Below are 9,918 nucleotides of genomic sequence, written 5' to 3' on the forward strand. Positions count from 1 at the left end.
TACATGCATGCATACATACTAAGGTCAACATTATTCTAGTACAAAACAAAAGTAATGATTATTGAATATCACAGGTAAGCTCGGGGATGCATGGTCAGTCTTGGGAGTGGCATAGCCTGATCAACTATGCTGGTCCGAGGAGTGATTAGCACATGCCCAAGAATGGTTGTGATATGGCGACAAGTCTAAAAACTTACCAACACTCCAACAATGAGAGCATTAGAACAGAACATGAGTTTAAAATACTATGGGAGTATTTTGTGTTACTATAAGTACTTACATGAGAACTAAACACGTCTTTATAAAGTAGGTCAATAGTTGTTAAGTGGATACGCTAAGGTTATATGAAATTTAGGCGTTATAGACTCAGAATCCGTGACCGTTGCTTTACTTCCTGTTCTCGTTGGATTGTGGATTTGGAGTTAGAGTTACCTATTCGAAGGACTATCCTGCCTTGATTTCATATAACTGGTATACACTACACAAGTATTGACTTAACTGATAAGGATCATCTAATAATTATCTGGATAGTTCGTCCAATAAATATCTTCTTACTCCTATTCTCGCACGTATAACATAGCAAGATCCTACTTACCAGACGACCCCTACTTTTCCAACCAGAGAAACGGGGGATGGTTATGAGGAGAATAAGAAGTGGAAACCAGAGGTAATCAACCCTCCATGCATAGCAAGGGTTCCCGCAAACCGTTTCGACTACATCGAACCTGTGCCCCGTTGGGCAACCGTGATCGAGGGTTGAAGTCGACAGCAATGACAGCAACCACCATGTGGAGACCAACGAGGGTGCTATGACCTCAACCACAGGGGACCGACTGAAAGAGCCCTCCCGGTGAAGACCCGGCGGATTGAGAACATCAAGGATTAACACAGGGAGACTGCAAACCGAGTTTGAAAGCTGCGCGCTACTACGGACCCCACCGTCTCATGTACCCAAGACTCGGAAAGAGACTACTATTTCAGAGGCCAACTCTCTCCTTAGGACCTTATCGCCGCTCGGGCAGAAGTAAGAGAGTAACAGGGTAGACACACGACATTCAAGGAGATGATGATTGCAGCCAAGCGACGAATTGCGAAGCTGCAAGGTGCATCGATTTTGCCTCGGGCATCACAAGGGACGGGTCGTCGTAAGTGAATCCATACCGCTCACGAGACCCTGTAAATTAAGATCATGATTACACTTTGGTGCTACTCTATTCTAGGTGTAAACACAACACTGTGATTTATGCGGTTATACTAATCAAGAGGTCTAGTTGCTATCAAAACTTTTCCTTGCATAGATGTGAGATAGACCTGCATCGAAGTCAAAATTTTCGCTAAAACCATAATTACTAGAATCAAATTAACAAGATGGGATTAGGACATACGTAACAGACTCGAAGGTCTATTTAGTCTTTATTATATAACTAAGCATACATCAATTGGTCACTATAAGGACCTAGCTTGGGTCAAATTACAAGGTTTCACTTGGACAAAGAACTACTAAAATACATGAGTTTATCATATATAGGCTCTCGTTATGAAATGTTTTCAGAACACCATAAAGCAATCGAAATACGTTACAAAATGAACTAAGATAAACTTCGTTAGAAAACTCGCGACACATAGCCCTTTCTAAAGACTCATTATCGTCTAACCTTTAAACATTTTGGTGAAAGGGAGCCTTCTTCGTAGACCTATAAGGTGCGACCATACCAGCATTAATGCACCGGATCCCATCAAAACTCCTCAGCTAAGTGTGTTTGGACAAACATGATCCTAAGAACTATGCCGCCAAGGAAAAGACCCAGACCTTCCGGCAGCACAGCACCACCACCTCCAACGCCACTTCCACAGTTTGATCCCGCAATGTTCCAAGCTGCAGTAACAGTAGTCGTGGCAGCTGCAATGTCACAAATTGGTGCAAATGGTATCGGTGGTGCTGGATCTGGAGCCACAAACTCTAACCACGGGGACAGTACAGGACGTATGAGGGAATGTTCGTACAAGGACTTTACTAGTGCCAAACCCGATTCTTTCAATGGAAGCGAGGGCGTCATCACCTTGATGCAATGGTTCGAAAAGACCGAAACGGTCTTTGAAATTTGTGCATGCCCCGAAGCAAGCAAGGTCAAATTTGCAGCATACACTTTCTCTGGCCGGGCCCTCACTTGGTGGAAAAGTCACGTTAAGTAACTAACGGTTGCAGTGGCTAACTTGTTAAGTTGGGAGGACTTAAAGAAGATGATGCTGAAAGAATATTGCTCAAGAGGCGAAGTGCAAAAGCTGGAGCAAGAACTGTGGGATCTCAAAATGACAAGCTCCGACCATACAACTTACACCACTCGATTATGTGATCTAGCACTCCTTTGTCCCGCTATGGTCACCCCGGAAGACAAAAAGTTGGAGCGATACCTCTGGGGATTGTCCCCCGAAATTCAAGATAACGTGTTGGCCTCAAGACCAACTACCTTCGACAGCACCAAGGAGTTGACACAACAACTCATCGACCATCGTGCCAGCCATGAAATTACGACAAACACCCTTAACCAAGCAAGAGGAGGGAACAACAAAAGAAAGTTTTGGGACAACAAGAAGGACCAACCAGCCCAGGACTTCGCTAAGAAGCAACAGATTGTTGTTGTTCATGCTCCCACAACCCTCACCGCGCCAACTCCCATAAAACAATACGCTGGAACCCTTTTCAAATGCAACAAGTGTAACTTCCATCACACTCGGGCTTGCCGAGAGATGCATTGCAAAAATTGCGACAGAGAGGGGCACACTGTCCGTTTCTGTAAGGCACCAACACGACCCATCAACCGGGTCCTTGGCTTTGGAGTAAGCCCAGCCTGTTACAAGTGCGGCGAAACGGGACACTTTAAAAGGGACTGCCCAAGAGCAAGAGATGTCGGTGATGGTGGAAGGGCACTTGTGATCACAACAGGAGAGACCACCCCGGAACCGCCCGTAAATATCAGTACGTGTTTCTAACATCAACGTTTAAATTATAAATTTCTTTTATTTGCTAAATCTAGCATCGATTAAAGTATATCGACCATGAATCTCGAGAACACGGCAAAACCCAAATTAGTCTTATCACCTATATAAAAACACAGGGTTTTTTTTACTAGTGAGTCTATGATGGCTAGTGAAAACATTATGGTCATATATCATTAAGATTCTATGGACTTAGAATGTGTGATTCCGCCTCATTCCCTATTCCTTCTTTGGTTGTGGCATTAAGGCGGGGTCACCCATCCGAATGCCCTTGCAATCTTAATGATATGCGACTAGTTTACACCAAGCGGTTATAAAGGAACTAGTAGGATTTATAATACAAATTTCATCACAATTTGTGAAACATTCGTAATGACGGAACTCGCTAACTATGTTATAAAGTATTCATAGTGGTAATGCCAAGGATTAAACAAGGAGCATAAAGGCACACATAGAATACTCTATCATCCCAAAACAATAAACTCCCTTTAAATCGACTCAGCTCATGTTACAATAAGAAATTCCAAGGTCGTCATGTGACATCAGACGGGTTGTTCCTCACCATAATCAATTTCTTGTACTACGAAAAGTTTCCCCCATCTTTCCACCAAATTCTTGAATCCCCAATCAAAATGCAAATTTCGGGACGAAATTCCTTCTAACGGGGGGATGATGTGACAACCGTCAATTTCCGGTCGAGTCAAAGTCAACTAAAATCAACAAGTCAAACCAGTCGACTCAATTAACCCTTGTGTACTAGGGTTTACGCTATGTTATTTCCGTACAACTCGTTATTCTAAGGAGAAATCATCAATTGAAAAATTTGTATATCTAGATTTCATTAACCTAAAACGACATTAAGTAATGAACATAACCGATAAACAATGTTGCATACTCATCGGGAGTGTGTAAGATCCTTAAACATGGCTTAACGGGGCTTACGGACCTTGCGTTGCGGAGCCAAGCACTCAAAAAGTTCATAAAAGAAGCCTCTCCCAATCTCTTTCGCTCTATCTCTCGCTACCCCAAATCTCTCTTTGTATGAGAAATCTCTCCAAGAATGTGAAATCTCTCCCAAATCTCTCCAAGTATGTGAAATCTCTCCCAAATCTCTCTTTGTATGAGAAATCTCTCCAAGAATGTGAAATCTCTCTTTGTATGAGAAATCTTTCCAAGAATGTGAAATCTCTCCCAAATCTCGCTTTGTATGAGAAATCTCTCCAATAATGTGAAATCTCTCCAAAATCTCTCTTTGTATGAGAAATCTCTCCAAGAATGTGAAATCTCTCCCAAATCTCTCTCAAAAGTTCCCGTAACTTTTTGAAGTCCTTTGGGTCATTCTGACCCTTAACCGGGTCAAAAATCGCTTAAAACGAGGTTAGAACGGGTAAAATACCCCAAAGGATCCGACACCTCCCCCTAGGGCCGAAGCCTCTTAGAGGCCGAACCCTCTTGGACTGGATCAGCAGCAAGCGAGCCGCAACAGCGAGCCGTAGCAGGCGAGCCGCAGCATCCAAGCCGCACCCTCCCCTTCTCTTGACTTCGGACCGCAGCGAGCCTTCCGCATCAGCAGTGAAGCCCTTCAGCAGCCTTGTCCTTAACTTCGGATTTCAGCTCTCCTTTCCCGGTTTTCAATATTTTTAACATTTTAAACCCGTTTATCATTATTTTAATGCGGGATTTTCTCCAAAAATCTTATTTTAACATATAAAACCCTAAATATTTATAATTTAAACATATTTTTAAGGAAATCCTTATTTTAGAATAAAATCTATTAAATGAAATCTTGTGGTGAAGTGTTGACCTATCTTTGATTTATGACACAAGCAACCACCCCCATACCCACTCCATGACCAACCATTTTCCTCCCCACCATACCTGGTCATTCAAGGGTACTTTCCCCACCATTTGACCATTTATACTCTTAGTCAAGGGCTGAAAACCCACCCTCTCTCCTCATTATCACTCATTTCTTTCATTCCCACCAAAGATCAAACACATCTTTTCTCTCAAATTCTCTCATACAAATTCGAGGTTTACAAGTCATTTTTCAAGCTTTCCATCTTCATTTGGTAAGTATCATCACTCTCCTTATGGTTATTACATTCGCTTTCACTCAAATCATTGATTCTGTACACAAACTCCATCATTTGTGTGTTAGATTCTCAAATCTTCAAGTGATCCTTCAAGTGTTCTTGAGTTGAACACTTCACTTCTTCTACATTCACCCACTTAAATCATATAAGGTTAGTTCATACTCCTCTATTTTCATGTTTTCTTAAGTTTTAAGGGGGAGAATACAAGTTAAAACATCAAGAACATAACTAAACATTTCTAACAGCTTTCATCAGAAAAGTTTCACCCCATTCACAGACTGTTTTGGGCAATTTAAGCATTTTAGTTTTCAAAACTGTTTTAGGTGCATGTAGTTCAAGTTTTTTTCTTCAAAATGACTACTTGCACATCTCCATAAGATTTTTCTACAATATATGGTGATTTTTACAAAACAGCCTATCATTTCAAGAACAAATCCGGACCAGTCTGTGAATATGAACATTTTAACACAAGTTAAAAGTTTCCAAAAATCATGATAAAAATTATGAATAAAATAAACAGATTTTAGGAACTCTCAGAATTTACGGATTCAATTTTCGACTTCGTATGATTTTTCTATATCTTTCTAGAACAGTGCAGAAAGGTTAAAAACTAGTTAACAGCTTATAACTTTCAACACACTTTGTAACATGTTGAGCAAAGTGTTAAATCTTTGATGACTTCATATTTTACATGTGTTTCTTGTTGTGGTATAATTATATAACAGAAAATACTCACTGAATTGTAAGAATCCTCCATCATTACCATTAGTACAAAACAAATTAAGATAAACATAGTTATATTTTTCTATACATTCGACTTACATAGAAAAGGGTTCTTATACACCACAAACAAACAAACTAAACTATAATAGGTACAGTTAGGTTGCATATAAATTTCAAACATTTTGATAAACTATAATAGGTATAGTTTATGATCATTTACATTACAAAAGGTTTTCATACGAAAAGGGTTACAAATACAAAGTACCGGTTTTATACAAAAAAGGGGTACAAATACTAAGTACCAGGTTTTCATACGAAAAGGGGTACAAAGATAAAGTACCAATTTTATACAAAAGGGGTACAAATACAAAGTATCGGTTTTATAAAAAAAGTGGTAGAAATACAAAGTACCAGTTTTTCGTACGAAAAGGGGTACAAATACAAACTACCGGTTTTATACAAAAAGGGGTACAAATACAAAGTACCAGGTTCACATAAAATAGTTTTTATGATATTAAAACTATATTTCATCTAGAATTGTTAGACTTCAGCTATAGTTGCTAAGCGTATATGCTAGAGTTGTATAAGAATCTAGTCTCGATCGACTTAGAATTGGTGGGCCCGCCTCATCTCCTGTTCCTTGTTGGGTTGTGGACCTAGGGCAGACCCATTATATTCAACGATTTGTTTAACTTAAATCTTATATAACTTATATACGCTGGATGATTATAGAAGAAATCTATTGGTCTTTCTAAGGTTCATTATCACATAATATAGGAATATTCTTTTCACACTTAACAAAGAAAATATTGGATTTTCTGAAAATCAAACTCTTTCGCTTTACAAGGAAAACGGTTTCTTCCTCAAACAAAACTCTTATGAACTCACCAACTTAATTGTTGACACTTTTTCAAAACTACTTGTATTCTCAAGAAATCAGTGAAATAGGAAAACATCAGCGCTTTGAGGATGGGACGTTAAATCGTCAAACAATTTATTTTGTCATCATAATGTAATTGATTTTGAAACATGTAAACATATACTTTGGTGTAACTTTTTCAATTATATTTATGATGGTTGTATTTACTTTTAGCACTATTATACTCGTTGTTGTGATACTATATATGAAGTCTGCCACCCGCGAACGTTTCCGCCATCCTTGGTTTGGGGGTGTGATAGAAACCTGAGAAGTTCTTTGGACTGAGCTTTTAGAGGTGGCATCAAAAGATGCTCTTCTATCTTACCACATTAAATCTTGCTAGATTCTTAACTGAAGAGGCTCCTCGGATGCCCGAAGGAGAAGGATATGTGCAAGCTTGAACTGCTATTGATGCTTGGAAACATTCTGATTTCTTGTGTAGCAATTATGTTCTTAATGGTCTTGTTGATTCACTTTATAATGTGTATTGTGTAACAAAGACAGCCAAAGAACTATGGGACTCATTGGACAAAAAGTATAAAACTGAAGATGCCGGGACAAAGAAATTTGTGGTTGCCCGATTTCTTGACTATAAAATGGTGGATGGCAAAACTTTTATGTCCCAAGTCCAAGAACTACAATTCCTCCTACATGACATACATGCTGAGGGTATGGGGTTGAATGAACCGTTTTCTGTTGCTTCCATGATTAAGAAGCTACCCTCTAGTTGGGTTGATTTCAAGAATTACTTGAAAGATAAGAGAAAGGAAATGTCCATTGAGGACCTTATTGTTCACCTTCGAATTAAAGAGGACAATAAGATAGCTCAAAAGAGTAGTTATACCCCTACTTCTGAGAAAGCTAATGTGGTGAAGCATGGTCAAACTTCTGGGAAGAATAAATCTGGAAAGGGCAAATTCCAAAAGAAAGGCAAGGATTCAAACTTGGGAGCCAAAGGTGGAACTTTTAAGAAAAAGTTTCAAGGAAACTGCCATAATTGTGACCAACGGGGTTATCGGGCTGCAAATTGCAAGCTTCCAAAGAAGGCTAAGGAGGCAAATGTTATGGAGAAGATAACCAAAGATGTGTCTGACATCGATCTTGCAGCGGTTATTTCTAAAGTTAATCTTGTAGAGTCCAATCCAAGGGAGTGGTGGGTTGATACGGGAGCTACCCGTCATGTTTGCTCAAATAGAGAATTGTTCAGAAACTTCAAGGTTGTGGATAATGGTGACAAGTTGTTCATGGGAAACTCGGCCACTTCTGATATCCAAGGTGTTGGAAAGATTGTATTGAAGATGACGTCGGGAAGAGAGCTGACACTGAATGATGTGCTGTATGTACCCGAAATTCGTAAGAATCTTGTGTCAGGTTGGTTGTTGAACAAGCATGGTTTTCGCTTGGTGTTTGAGTCAGATAAATTTGTGTTCACCAAAAATGGTGTGCATGTGGGTAAGGGGTATGCTGATAGGGGTATGTTCAAACTTTGTGTAATGGCTCTTAAGCCAAGTGACAATGGTAATGAAATGAATAACACTTCTACTTACTTGCTTGAGTCTTCAAATATATGGCATGCTAGATTAGGACATGTTAATTTTGATACTCTTCGTCGTTTAATTAAACTCAATCACATACCACACTTTCACATTGACTCAAAATACAAATGCAACACTTGTGTAGAATCGAAATTAACACACCAATCTTTCAAGTCCATTCAAAGGACAACCGAACCACTTGGATTAATTCATACTGATGTGTGTGACATGAAATCAATTCCATCTAAAGGTGGAAATAAGTACTTTATTACTTTTATTGATGATTGCACTAAATTATGCTATGTCTATTTACTTAAAAGTAAAGATGAGGCTATAGAGAAGTTTAAAGTGTATAAAAGTGAAGTTGAGAATCAACTTAATAAGAAAATTAAAGTACTAAGAAGTGACCATGGAGGTGAATATGTATCACCGTTTCAGGAATTCTGTGCAACTCATGGTATCATACATGAGCTTACTGCACCTTATTCACCACAACAAAATGGTATGGCAGAAAGGAAAAATCGGACCTTAAAGGAAATGATGAATGCCATGTTGTTAAGTTTTGGGCTGCCACCCTCAATGTGGGGGGAAACTATACTTTCAACTAGCTACCTTTTAAATAAGGTCCCACGAAAGAAATCGGATAAGACACCATACGAGTTATGGTCAGGTATAAAACCATCGTACAAATACCTTCGAGTGTGGGGGTGCCTTGCAAAGGTCGTGGTACCTGCACCCAAGGTGGTTAAGATAGGACCCAAGACTATTGATTGCATATTTGTTGGATATGCACAAAACAGTAGTGCGTATCGATTTCTTATACATGACTCAAAAATTGCAGAAATTCACAAAGGCACAATAATGGATTCAAGAAATGCATCATTCTTTGAGAATGTGTTTCCATGTCTTCATAAGGTGGAGACAAATGCTTCAAAGTTAATTGAGCACAATGAATCCTCCTATGAAGAAGAAATAGAGGAAGAAACAAAGCCCCGTAGAAGTAAAAGGGCACGAGTGGAGAAGTCCTTCGGAGATGATTTCTACACTTACATGGTTGAAAGAGAGCCTCAAACTTTCAAAGTGGCAGTTAGCTCCTCAGAAGGACCTAAATGGAAAGAAGCAATTAAAAGCAAAATGGATTCAATCTTGCAAAACCATACATAGGAGCTAGTGGATTTACCTCAAGGTTGCAAACCACTAGGCTATAAATGGATTTTCAAGAAGAAAATGAAAGGGGATGGAACCATTGACAAGTATAAGGCAAGACTAGTAATTAAAGGCTATAGACAGAAAAGTGGTCTTGATTATTTCAATACGTACTCTCCTGTCACACGTATTGCATCCATTAGATTGGTACTTGCAATCGCTTCTATTAGAAATCTTGATGTACATCAAATGGATGTTAAAACAACTTTTTTAAATGGGGATTTAGAAGAAGAAATATACATGGAACAACCAGAAGGGTATGTTGTCCCAGGAAAAGAATCAAAGGTTTGCAAACTAGTGAAGTCATTATATGGGTTGAAACAAGCCCCAAAACAATGGCATCAAAAGTTTGACCATGTGATGTTGGAAAATGGATACAAGATTAATGAATGTGACAAGTGTGCTTATGTTAAAAACACAAGTGAGGGTTATGTTATCTTGT

The sequence above is a fragment of the Lactuca serriola genome, chromosome 4 (assembly GCF_051521515.1).
Source record: "Lactuca serriola cultivar US96UC23 chromosome 4, Lser_US96UC23_V15, whole genome shotgun sequence".
NCBI classification, from domain to species: domain Eukaryota; kingdom Viridiplantae; phylum Streptophyta; class Magnoliopsida; order Asterales; family Asteraceae; genus Lactuca; species Lactuca serriola.